Genomic DNA, 13,841 nt, shown 5'->3' with positions numbered 1-13,841 from the left:
TAAATCGAGTTAACATCCAAAATGATTCTTGAAATTTGAGTTCAATCTCAAACGGAGGAGCTAACATGACTTAATTTCTAAAATTTGGAAATTAATTCGAATCAATTGAAATTTGAAAGATTAATTTAAAATTAAGTTTAATTTTAAGAATCATTTTAAATATTAACTCGTTATATATCAGTTCAAATTGAGCAACGAATAATAATAAATGTATATATGATGGCCCTCCCTCACCTTTTTTCTTCTTTGCCCGCCACTTTCCTTTCATCTCTTTTTAATTAACTTTAGCCTTAAGCCAGGTACAACCGGACTTATTTCATCATATCTATAAATCTTAGAAAAAATGATTGAATATATATAGGATAAAAATAAGGCTCATTCATAAATGTTCGTTACTAACTAAAACATAATGTATTCTTTGTTAATTAAATCAATTTTAACTATTAATTTATTATATTTTTATCAATTATTTAGATTTAGGATTTATAATTATAATTTATAATTTAGAATATTGTCTTCTTTGAGCTCTAGAACGTCGAACCCATTCCTAAACATGATATTCAAGTCCGCTCCGGTGTCTACCAGAATTTGCTTGACGAGACCCATCCCGATTCTCGCCATAATCACCATTGGTGGATCCTCGAGGAGGTCGTTGCACCAACGATCCTCCGGACCGAAAGATATTTTGGGGAGCGCTCTGGATTGAGTGTTAGAACTTTTCGATGTCACTGCCAGAATCTTTGCATTCTTTTTTGTTGCTGATTTTGACTTGAGTGGTACATCTTTTCCGACCACAGCATTCATGAACACAGTTGGAACATTTTTCGCATTATTGGGAAGCCCCTGCCTTGACTTCACAGCTCGACTACAGTCTTTCTCGAATCATTTACGCTCTCTCCTTCTTGGTTCTCGTATGAATTAAGAGAACTCAGTCAACTTACAAAGTATCCTTCAAATCGAAACAGTCTTGAATTTTGTGTCCAAAATGGTTGTGGTAATCACAATACAAACTTTTGTTTCCACTTGTTCTATGCTTGAGCTGCTGGGGTTTGGATAGTATGCATTTGTCTGCAATTTACTGATACACTTCCACAATAGGTGCTGTGAGAGATGTATAGTTAATAAACTTGCCTACCCCGGAAAACGATTTCAATGGCTTCCCAGACGTTCTCTCCTTTGGCACCTCCTTTGATTTTTCCATGTAGCCGACTTGACGAGCTGGTAGGTTGGGCGGCTGCCGCTTATTGGCGGCCACAACTTGACTAATTTCTTCATCGTTGATATACTCCTTCGCCACATTTTGGATTTCTTGCATAGTCCAAATGGGCATGGTAGTGAGATGTTTCCTGAAGTCCTTATTTAACATGTCGTTTGTTAAGCATAGATTTGCCACCGAGTCCGTCAAGCCATCAATCTCTAGGCATTCATCATTGAAACAATCAAGGAACTTCCTCGTCGGCTCGCTGGCACGCTGTGTCACACCTAACAAGTTGATCGGGTGCTTAGCCTTGGCTATCCGTGTGGTGAATTACACTAAGAACCTCTGAGAGATATCCGCGAAGGCTGTAATGAACTCTTGCAGGAGCGCGTTAAGCCACCGTATCGATGGACTTGCCAAGGTTACTGGGAAAGCACGGCACCTGATAGCATTACCAACACCCTCCAGGTTTATTCTGGCCTCAAAGGCCGTCAAATGTTCCTAGGGGTCATTTTTCCCCATCGTATCTCATGTCCGTGAGCTTGTCGAAGTTTTTCGTTGGTGCGGAATTTATAACCCACAAACTAACCGGCAAGTGCACCGGGTCGTACCAAGTAATACCTCAGGTGAGTGAGGGTCGATCACACAAAGATTGATGGACTAAGCAACAATGGTTGATTAATTTACTTAGTTAGAAAAGTAGAAAATGATGGTTGAGAGTTCAAAAGCATTAAACCTAATCAGAAAATCAGAATAGCAAGCAGTAAATTGATGTAAATAATATGGGAGAAACAGCTAAGGCATCAGAGTTATCTATATTTCGGATTGACTTTTTTTACTAACTATTTTAATCATGCAAGATTTAATTCATGGCAAACTATGTGTGACTAAACCCTAATTCCTTAGACCTTTTTAGTCTCCTCTAAAATTTATCAACCACCAATTTCTCGGTCACTTAATTCCGATTAGAGGGTGAAGTTCATGTCTAGTTTATATGCCACAGAAATCCTAATAACCCAAATATAAAAGGATTATATATCACGTATCCCGTTAAGTCCAGATAATTAAAAATTTAGGAGAATATGTTTTCAAGCTATTGCTCAAGTAAAGAGCTTTTCCAAGTTATACAAGAACTCAATTAAAACAAGGGTCACACTTCCGTTCCACCCAAATTTATAAGATAAAGAACAAAAACAATTCTTGAAATATAAATCAGTACATGAATTAAAATAGAAAAATAATAGTATCAATCCATACAATAGATAGAGCTCCTAACCTTAATCGTGGAGGTTTAGTTACTCATGGTTTAGAGAGAAAACTAGGATTCGTAAAACTATAAATTGCTGAATGAGGTAGAAGAGAAGAGGAAAATTTCGAAGGGCTGATTCTTTTCCCTTTTATATCTAATCCTAATTAATGTAAAATATATTTTCTAAAAGCTAAACAATATCTTTTCCTAATTATAAAACAAATAAAATTTTAAATCAAAATTGATTTAATCAATCCGTGCAACCTTTGGAACAAATTGGGGACCACTTGAGTTCATTAAGGTCCACGCCGAACTTGGAAATTCCCATGTTCAGCGTGGAGGGGGCAGTTGTTACTCTTTTTCTTTTCTTGAGTCCATGCTGAACTTGGATTAACCCAAGTTCAGCGTGGAGTGGTGCGTCATACTTCCTTTGGTGTGTTGGGCTGGCGCTGAACTTGAGAAAGCTCAAGTTCAGCGTGGAGGAGGCAGAGTGTTTTCTTGGAATTCTTCATGTTGACGCCGAACTTGAAGTATTCAAGTTTGGCGTGGAGGAGGCAGCATTGATTCTTGGAACTTTTTACCTCCACGCTGAACTTGGAACTTGGAAATTCCCAAGTTCAATGTGGAGGTGGCAGCAAGTCCTCCTTTCTCCGTCCTTGACTCCAACTCTTGTCAGATTCGTCCAAAATGCTACATGAAATTAACATAATTGCACACAACTCAAAGTAGCATCCATAGTGGCTAAAATACATCTAATTTTGATTAAACTCAATAATTCAAGTGCAAATTCACTAGGAAAAGATAGAGAAGATGCTCACGCATCACAACACCAAACTTGAATTGTTGATTGTCCTCAAGCAGCCAAACTAATATAAACTCAGGATGTGAATTTGCATGAGAAGCGAGTATTCAATTAAGCTCCTGTCTCTTTTCAAAGTAGGGTTTATACACTGTAATCCTGAGTAGTTTTGGCATCTCGCTATCATTTGAATCAAAGGAATGTCACTGTCATTTGGAATTGGAATTCGGATGATATTATGAATTCTCTTATCTGTTTACTTTGGATTAATCTTTGAATACAACAAATTCCCTTTTATTCTCTTTTCCTTGGTGCTTTGCACCTTGAGCCTAGCCGTGACTTTGAATATTTTGTCTCAAGCTTCACTTGACACAAAAACACCACAAGCACTTAACTAGGGAACTCTCTTTAAGTTCTAATTTTTCTTTCAGTTACTCCCAGACAGTGGTGCCCAAAGCCTTTGGCATACTTTGTTAAATGCACTTCATCTCGACTCTTAGTGCTCTGTCTTAAGAATTACTTGACACAATTACACCACAAGCATATGACTATAGGGGAACAACTCTTTGAGCTTTTAGTCATGTCTGACCTCCCTAATCATTGATGCTCAGAGCCTTGGACCTTGCTTTTATTTTTCTTTTGCTATTTCTTTTACTTCAAGGATCAAGCTTTTATTTACTTCAGAGAATTCATAATAGTTCTCTAAATTCCTATTCCTCATATATCAACATCTTTTGGTTCAAATTCAAATATGCACTGTTCATGTCATGCATTCAGAATCACAAACAATACCACTATATTTAAGTAAATAAGACAACTCTTAAATATAAACTCAATTTCTCATGCAATACCTCACTCTTTTCTTTTCTTTTTTTATATATTCAAGCTCAGTGAGTGGTATATGAGACAATTTTTTTTAACTAAAAACAAATAACAGAATGAAACTAAAGCTAAGAACTGAAAGTACTAAAGATCATGCAGACAATCAAAGTAACAGAAAACAGAAGACAACAAAATAAGAACGGAATGAAAAATAGAATGAAAGGAACTCAACCACCTCATTTATGCTGGTGGCCATCTCATTCCTCTGGCTGTGCTCCTCCAACACCAAATTTAAAAGTTTGCTTGTCCCCAAGCAAAGAAAAACTCCAGGGTGTCAAAAATTCCTTTTGATTGCTCATGTTCCTGTTCTAATCACTCTGCATGACCAAAACACATGTAAAACAAGAAAAATTTAGTAGTTGGGTTGCCTCCCAACAAGCGCTTTTTTAATGTCACTAGCTTGACACTTGATTGTTGAAGTTTCTTCCTCTTCTTCCAGTTGGTTAAAAGAAATGTCTCCAAGGGGGGGAGAGGTTAAAATTAGTGCCCCCTGATATAAATTCCTCCTAACAAGCTTTCTTTTATTGTGGTTAGCTTGATTCACCTTGCTTGTTGGGGTGGAGGTTGAATTATTTTTTGCTGACCTTCTCTTTTTCATGGATATTTTTTCTTCTGTTTCTTGGTCACAATCCCCATTTTAGTGCTTTTCTTGGTTGCCTTCACTTCTTTGATTTCAAAATTTGGGTGTTGTGTGATGGTTGGAGTGTACGTTTCATCAAGAATTTCTTGAATTGGTGGTTCAATAAACTCACCTTCTATGCCACTCTCTGCTTCATTAGAGTGTAAATTCCCATAATTGTTTTCATCCCTTACAACCTCCTTTGTTTATGCATCTTCCTTCTTTATTTGTGCATTGATGAGCGGATAATTTATACACTTTTTAGCATTGTTTTTAGGTAGTTTTTAGTAGGATCTAGCTACTTTTAGGGATGTTTTCATTAGTTTTTATGCTAAATTCGCAATTCTGGATTTTACCATGAGTTTGTGTGTTTTTCTGTGATTTCAGGTATTTTCTGGCTAAAATTGAGGAACCTGAGCAAAACTCTAATAGAAGGTTGACAAAGGACTACTGATGCTGTTGGATTCTGACCTCCCTGCACTCGAAATGGATTTTTTAGAGCTACAGAACTCCAAATGGCGCGCTCTCAACGGCGTTGGAAAGTAGACATCCAGAGTTTTCCAGCAATATATAATATTCCATACTTTATTCAAGATTAGACAACGCAAACTGGCGCTCAACACCAGTTCCATGTTGCATTCTGGAGTCAAAGTCCAGAAACACGTCACGAACCAGAGTTGAACGCCAAAAACACGTTACAACTTGGCGTTCAACTCCAAGAGAAGCCTCTGCACGTGTAAAGCTCAAGCTCAGCCCAAGCACACACCAAGTGGGCCCCGAAAGTAGATTTCTGCATCAATTACTTATCTCTGTAACCCTAGTAGCTAGTTTTAGTATAAATAGAACTTTTTACTATTGTACTAAGGGTCTTTGACCATTCGGTCTTTTTGACCACATACCAGGTCCTTTTCCCTATTTTCGAATTCATATGTCTTTTGTGGAGGCTGGCCATTCGGTCATGCCTGGACCTTGATCACTTATGTATTTTCAACGGTAGAGTTTCTACACACCATAGATTAAGGGTGTGGAGCTCTGCTGCACCTTGAGTTTTAAAGCAATTACTACTATTTTCTATTTAATTCAGTTTATTCCTGTTCTAAGATATTTGTTGCACTTCACCATGATGAATGTGATGATCCGTGACACTCATCATCATTCTCACTTATGAACGCGTGACTGATAACCACTTCTGTTCTACCTTAGACCGAGCACATATCTCTTGGATTCCTTAATCAGAATCTTCGTGGTATAAGCTAGAATTGATGGCGGCATTCATGAGAATCCGAAAAGTCTAAACCTTGTCTGTGATATTCTGAGTAGGATTCAGGGATTGAATGACTGTGACGAGCTTCAAACTCGCGATTGTTGGGCGTGATGACAAACGCAAAAGAATCAATGGATTCTATTTCGACATGATCGAGAACCGACAGATGATTAGCCGTGTTGTGACAGAGCATTTGGACCATTTTCACTGAGAGGATGGGATGTAACCATTGACAACGGTGATGCCCTACATACAGCTTGCCATGGGAAGGAGTAAGAATGATTGAAGGAAGGCAGTAGAAAAGTAGAGATCCAACAGGGACAAAGCATCTCGATACACTTATCTGAAATTCTCACCAATGATTTACATAAGTATTTCTATCTTTATTTTCTGTTTATTTATTATTATTATTCGAAAACTACATAACCATTTAATATCCGCCTAACTGAGATTTACAAGATGACCATATCTTGCTTCATACCAACAATCTCCGTGGGATCGATCCTTACTCACATAAGGTTTATTACTTGGACGACCCAGTACACTTGCTGGTTAGTTGTGCGAAGTTGTGAAGAAAGTGTTGAGTTAGTAGATACGCATACCAAGTTGAATGCCATTATTAGAGATCACAATTTTGTGCACCATGTTTTTGGTGCCGTTGCCGGAGATTGTTCGAGTTTGGACAACTGACGGTTCATCTTGTTGCTCAGATTAGGTAATTTTCTTTTCAAAAAGTTTTCAAAAATCTTTCAAAAATTTTTTATTTGTTTTCGTTTTTCCAAAAACTATTTTCGAAAAAAAATAATAAAAATACAAAAAAAAAATTAGAAAATCATAAAATCAAAAATATTTTTGTTTCTTGTTTGAGTCTTGAGTCAATTTTTAAGTTTGGTGTCAATTGCATGTTTTAAAAGTGTTGCGTTTTTTGAAAATTTATGCATGGTGTTCTTCATGATCTTCAAGTTGTTCTTGATAAGTCTTCTTGTTTGATCTTGATATTTTCTTGTTTTATGTCTTTTGTTGTTTTTCATATGCATTTTTGCATTCATAATGTCTAAGCATTAAAGATTTTTAAGTTTGGTGTCTTGCATGTTTTTTTTGCATAAAATTTTTTTCAAAAATATGTTCTTGATGTTCATCATGATCTTTATAGTGTTCTTGGTGTTCATCTTGACATTCATAGTGTTCTTGCATGCATCATTAGTTCTGATCCAAAAATTTTCATGTTTTTGGTCATTTTTATGTTTTTCCCTCTCATCATTAAAAATTCAAAAATAAAAAAATATATTTTCCTTATTTCTCTCAAAATTTCGAAAATTTGAGTTGACTTAGTCAAAAAAATTTTAAAACTTAGCTATTTCTTATAAGTCAAGTCAAATTTTCAATTTTAAAAATCTTATCTTTTCAAAAATTTTTCAAAAATCAAATCTTTTTCATTTTTTTCTTACTATTTTTCGAAAATTTTTAATTTGAATTTTAAAATCTTTTTCTTATCTTTATTTCATGATTTTCAAAAACTTTACTAACAATTAATGTGATTGATTCAAAAATTTGAAGTTTGTTACTTTCTTATTAAGAAAGGTTCAATCTTTAAATTCTAGAATCATATTTTTTAGTTTCTTGTTAGTCAAGTAATCAATTTTGATTTTAAAAATCAAATATTTTTCAAAATATTTTTTCCATCATATCTTTTTAATTAAATCTTTTTCAATCATATCTTTTTATCTTTTTCAAAAATTTGATTTTAAAATGTCTTTTCCAACTTCTTATCTTTTCAAAATTAATTTTCAAATCTTCTTCAACTAACTAGTTGACTTTTTGTTTGTATTAACTATATCTTATCTTTTTCAAAACCACCTAACTACTTTCCTCTCTCTAATTTTCAAAAATTACCCCCTCTTTTTCAAAATTCTTTTAATTAACTAATTGTTTTAAATTTTAATTTTTAATTTTAATTCTTCTTTTAATTTTCAAAAATTACTAATCTTTTTTCAAAATTTATTTTTGAATTCTCTCCCTTTCATCTTCTTCTATTTATTTATTTATTTATTTATTTACTAACACTTCTCTTCATCTCAAGAATCTGAATCTATCTTCACCTTTGTGTTTGGATTCTTACCTTTTCCTTCTTCTATTCCCTTTTTCTTCTACTAACATAAAAGAATCTCTCTACTGTGGTAAAGAGGATCCCTATTATTATTTTCTGTTCCCTTCTTTTTCATATGAGCAGGAAGAAGGACAAGAATATTCTTGTTGAAGCAGATCCTGAACCTGAAAGGACTCTGAAAAGGAAACTAAGAGAAGCTAAATTACAACAATCCAGAAACAACCTTACAGAAATTTTCGAAAAAGAAGAGGAGATGACAGCCGAAAATAATAATGCAAGGAGGATACTTGGTGATTACACTACACCTACTTCCAAGTTTGATGGAAGAAGCATCTCAATCCCTACCATTGGAGCAAACAATTTTGAGCTGAAACCTCAACTGGTTGCTCTAATGCAACAGAACTGCAAGTTCCATGGACTTCCATCAGAAGATTCCTACCAGTTTTTAACTGAGTTCTTGCAGATCTGTGAGACTGTTAAGACTAATGGAGTAGATCCTGAAGTCTACAGGCTCATGCTTTTCCCTTTTGCTGTGAGAGAGAGGGCTAGAACATGGTTGGACTCACAACCTAAAGATAGCCTGGACTCCTGGGATAAGCTGGTTGCGGCCTTCTTGGCTAAGCTAAGTTTTTTCCTCCTCAAAAGCTGAGCAAGCTTAGAGTAGATATTCAGACCTTCAAACAAAAAGATGGTGAATCCCTCTATGAAGCTTGGAAAAGATACAAGCAGATGACTAAAAGGTGTCCTTCTGACATGCTTTCTGAATGGACCATTTTGGATATATTCTATTATGGTCTATCTGAATTCTCTAAGATGTCACTGGACCATTCTGCAGGTGGATCCATTCACCTAAAGAAAACGCCTGTAGAAGCTCAAGAACTCATTGACATGGTTGCAAATAACCAATTCATGTATACTTCTGAGAGAAATTCTGTGAGTAATAGGACGCCTCAAAGGAAGGGAGTTCTTGAAATTGATGCTCTGAATGCCATATTGGCTCAGAACAAAATGTTGACTCAGCAAGTCAACATGATTTCTCAAAGTCTGAATGGATGGAAAAATGCATCCAACAGTACTAAAGAGGCATCTTCTGAAGAAGAAGCTTATGATCCTGAGAACCCTGCAATAGCAGAGGTAAATTATATGGGTGAACCTTATGGAAACACCTATAATTCATCATGGAGAAATCATCCAAATTTCTCATAGAAGGATCAACAAAAACCTCAACAAGGCTTTAATAATGGTGGAAGAAATAGGCTCAGCAATAGCAAGCCTTATCCATCATCTTCTCAGCAATAGACAGAGAATTCTAAGCAGAGCACTTCTAATTTAGCAAAGTTAGTCTCTGATCTGTTTAAGGCCACTTTAAGTTTCATGAGTGAAACAAGGTCCTCCATCAGAAATTTGGAGGCACAAGTGAGCCAGCTGAGTAAGAAAGTCACTGAAACTCCTCCTAGTGCTCTCCCAAGCAATACTGAAGAGAATCCAAAAAGAGAGTGCAAGGCCATTGACATAATCAACATGGCCGAACCTAGAGAGGAAGGAGAGGACGTGAATCCCAATGAGGAAGACCTCATGGGACGTCTCTCAAGCAAGAAGGAGTTCCCTATTGAGGATCCAAGGGAATCTGAAGGTCATGTAGAGACCATAGAGATCCCATTAAATCTCCTTCTGCCATTTATGAGCTCTGAAGACTATTCTTCCTCTGAAGAGGATGAAGATGTAACGGGAGAGCAAGTTGCTCAATATCTAGGAGCCATCATGAACCTGAATGCCAAATTTTTCGGTAATGAGACTTGGGAAGGTGAACCTCCCTTGCTCATTAGTGAACTAGATACATGGGTTCAGCAAACTTTACCTCAAAAGAGACAAGATCCTGGCAAATTCTTAGTACCCTGTACCATAGGCACCATGACCTTTGAGAGGGCTCTATGTGACCTAGGGTCAGGCATAAATCTTATGCCACTCTCTGTAATAGAGAAGTTGGGGATCATTGAGGTACAGCCTGCCATATTCTCATTACAAATGGCAGACAAGTCAGTAAGACAAGCTTATGGATTGGTAGAGGACGTGTTGGTAAAGGTTGAAGGCCTTTACATCCCTGCTGATTTCATAATCTTAGACACTAGGAAGGAGGAGGATGAATGCATCATCCTTGGAAGACCTTTCCTAGCCACAGCAGGAGCTGTGATAGATATTAACAGAGGAGAATTAGTCCTTCAATTGAATGGGGACTACCTTGTGTTTAAGACCCAAGGGTGTTCTTCTGTATACATGGAGAGGAAGCATGAAAAGCTTCTCTCAAGACAGAGTCAAACAAAGCCCCCACAATCAAACTCTAAGTTTGGTGTTGGGAGGCCATAACCAAACTCTAAGTTTGGTGTTAAAACCCCACATCCAAACTCTAAGTTTGGTGTTGGGAGTCTACAACATTGACCTGATCACCTGTGAGGCTCCATGAGAGCCCACTGTCAAGCTATTGACATTAAAGAAGTGCTTATTGGGAGGCAACCCAATTTTTTATTTAACTAATTTTATTTTTATTTTATTGTTCTTTTATGTTTTCTTAGGTTCATGATCATGTGGAGTCACAAAACAAATACAAAAATTAAAAAAAATCAAAAATAGCAGAAGAAACAGCATACCCTGGAGGAAGGGCTCACTGGCGTTTAAACGCCAGTAAGGAGCATCTGACTGGTGTTCAATGCCAGAATAGAGCATGGATCTGGCGTTGAACGCCAGAAACATGCAGTAATCTGGCGTTTAAATGCCAGGATTGCACACTGAGGAAAGCTGGCGTTCAACGCCAGAAACATTCTGCAGACTGGCGTTGAACGCCCAAAATAAGCATAAAGCTGGCGTTTAACGCCAGGAACAAGCATCATTCTGGCATTAAACGCCAGGATTGCATGCAGAGGGCGTTTTACACGCCCAATTGGTGCAGGAATGTTAAATCCTTGACATCTCAAGATCTGTGGATCCCACAGGATCCCCTCCTACCTCAACTCACATTCTCTCTTCTTCACCAATCACCTCAATCTCTTTTCCTCATTACCTCTTCACCCCTCACATTCATCCATCCTTCCCACCCAAACACACCCTAAATGGCCGAAACATAAACCTCTCTCCCTCTCCTCCATCTCTTCCTCTTCTTCTTCTATTCTATCTTCTCTTTGCTTAAGGGCGAGCAATATTCTAAGTTTGGTGTGGTAAAAGCATAGCTTTTTTGTTTTTCCATAACCACCTATGGCACCTAAGGTCGGAGAAACCTCTAGAAAAGGAAAAGGGAAGGCAATTGGTTCCACCTCTGAGTCATGGGAGATGAAGAGATTCATCTCAAGGGTCCATAGCTCAGTAGTAGAGTATTTGACTGCACATCAAGAGAGCATGAGGAATTCCCTCATCAAGAAATCCCTGAGATACCTCAGGGGATACATTTTCTTCCACACAATTATTGGGAGCAACTAAGGATAGGAGCACCAAAATCACTAGGGATCAAGCAACAGAGGCAAGGAAGAGACATAGAAGAGCTCAAGGACATCATTAGTCCTTCAAGAAGAAGACGCCACCATCACTAAGGTGGACTCATTCCTTCTTCTTATTTCTCTGTTTTTCGATTTTTATGCTATATGTTTATCTATGTTTTGTGTCTTTACTACATGATCATTAGTATTTAATAACTATGTCTTAAGGCTATGAATAATTTCATGAATCTTTCACCTCTCTTAAATGAAAAATGTTTTTAATACAAAAGAATAAGAAGTACATGAGTTTCTAATTCATCCTTGAATTTAGTTTAATTATATTGATGTGGTGACAATACTTTTTGTTTTTTGAATGAATGCTTGAACAGTGCATATTTTTTATCTTGTTGTTTATGAATGTTAAAATTGTTGGCTCTTGAAAGAATGATGAACAAAGAGAAATGTTACTGATAATCTGAAAAATCATAAATCTGATTCTTGAAGCAAGAAAAAGCAGTGAATAGCAAAAGCTTGCGAAAAAAATTGGCAAAAAAAATAGAAAGAAAAAGAAAAAGCAAGCAGAAAAAGCCAATAGCCCTTAAAGCCAAAAGGCAAGGGTAAAAAGGATCCAAGGTTTTGAGCATCAATGGATAGGAGGGCCCAAGAAAATAAAATCCAGGCCTAAGCAGCTAAATCAAGCTGTCCCTAACCATGTGCTTGTGGCATGCAGGTCCAAGTGAAAAGCTTGAGACTGAGTGGTTAAAGTCGTGATCCAAAGCAAAAAGAGTGTTCTTAAGAATCCTGGACACCTCTAACTGGGAACTTTAGCAAAGCTGAGTCACAATCTGAAAAGGTTCATCCAGTCATGTGTCTGGGGCATTTATGTATCCGGTGGTAATACTGGAAAACAGAATGCTTAGGGCCACGGCCAAGACTCATAAAAGTAGCTGTATTCAAGAATCAACATACTTAACTAGGAGAATCAATAACACTATCTGAAATTCTAAGTTCCCATAGATGCCAATCATTCTAAACTTCAAAGGAAAAAGTGAGATGCCAAAACTGTTCAGAAGCAAAAAGCTACAAGTCCCGCTCATCTAATTAGAATTAATATTCATTGATATTTTGGGATTCATAGTATATTCTCTTCTTTTTATCCTATTTGATTTTCAGTTGCTTGGGGACAAGCAACAATTTAAGTTTGGTGTTGTGATGAGCGGATAATTTATACGCTTTTTGGCATTGTTTTTAGGTAGTTTTTAGTAGGATCTAGCTACTTTTAGGGATATTTTCATTAGTTGTATGCTAAATTTGCATTTCTGAACTTTACCATGAGTTTGTGTATTTTTTTGTGATTTCAAGTATTTTCTGGCTGAAATTGAGGAACCTGAGCAAAATTTTGATAGAAGGCTGACAAATGACTACTGATGCTGTTGGATTCTGACCTCCCTGCACTCGAAATGGATTTTCTGGAGCTACAGAACTCCAAATGGCGCGCTCTCAACGGCGTTGGAAAGTAGACATCCAGAGCTTTCCAGCAATATATAATAGTTCATACTTTATTCAAGATTAGATGACGCAAACTGGCGCTCAACGCCAGTTCCATGTTGTATTCTGGAGTCAAACGCCAGAAACACGTCATGAACCAGAGTTGAATGCCAAAAACACGTTACAACTTGGCGTTCAACTCCAAGAGAAGCCTCTGCACGTGTAAAGCTCAAGCTCAGCCCAAGCACACACCAAGTGGGCTCCGGAAGTAGATTTCTGCATCAATTACTTATCTCTGTAACCCTAGTAGCTAGTTTTAGTATAAATAGAACTTTTTACTATTGTACTAAGGGTCTTTGACTATTCGGTCTTTTTGACCACATACCAGGTCCTTTTCCCTATTTCGAATTCATATGTCTTTTGTGGAGGCTGGCCATTCGGCCATGCCTGGACCTTGATCACTTATGTATTTTCAATGGTGGAATTTTTACACACCATAGATTAAGGGTGTGGAGCTCTGCTGTACCTCGAGTTTTAACATAATTACTACTATTTTCTATTCAATTCAGTTTATTCTTGTTCTAAGATATTCGTTGCACTTCACCATGATGAATGTGATGATCCGTGACACTCATCATCATTCTCACTTATGAATGCGTGATTGACAACTACTTCCGTTCTACCTTAGACCGAGCGCATATCTCTTGGATTCCTTAATCAGAATCTTCGTGGTATAAGCTAGAATTGATGGCGGCATTCATGAGAATCCAG

General features: G+C 37.0%; 1 non-coding gene across 1 annotated transcript; it reads right to left on the bottom strand.

The window, feature by feature from the left end:
* Window positions 1-8,769: 8,769 nt before the first annotated feature.
* LOC130971165 (small nucleolar RNA R71) lies at window positions 8,770-8,877 on the bottom strand. The gene has a single exon (XR_009082400.1). It is a non-coding gene; the product is annotated as a small nucleolar RNA R71 (small nucleolar RNA).
* Between the last annotated feature and the right edge of the window lie 4,964 nt (window positions 8,878-13,841).

This window comes from Arachis stenosperma, chromosome 3, assembly GCF_014773155.1.
Source record: "Arachis stenosperma cultivar V10309 chromosome 3, arast.V10309.gnm1.PFL2, whole genome shotgun sequence".
Taxonomy (NCBI): Eukaryota; Viridiplantae; Streptophyta; class Magnoliopsida; order Fabales; family Fabaceae; genus Arachis; species Arachis stenosperma.
The sequence above is the reverse complement of the archived record's forward strand: the minus strand, read 5'-3'. Positions and strand labels throughout refer to the sequence as shown.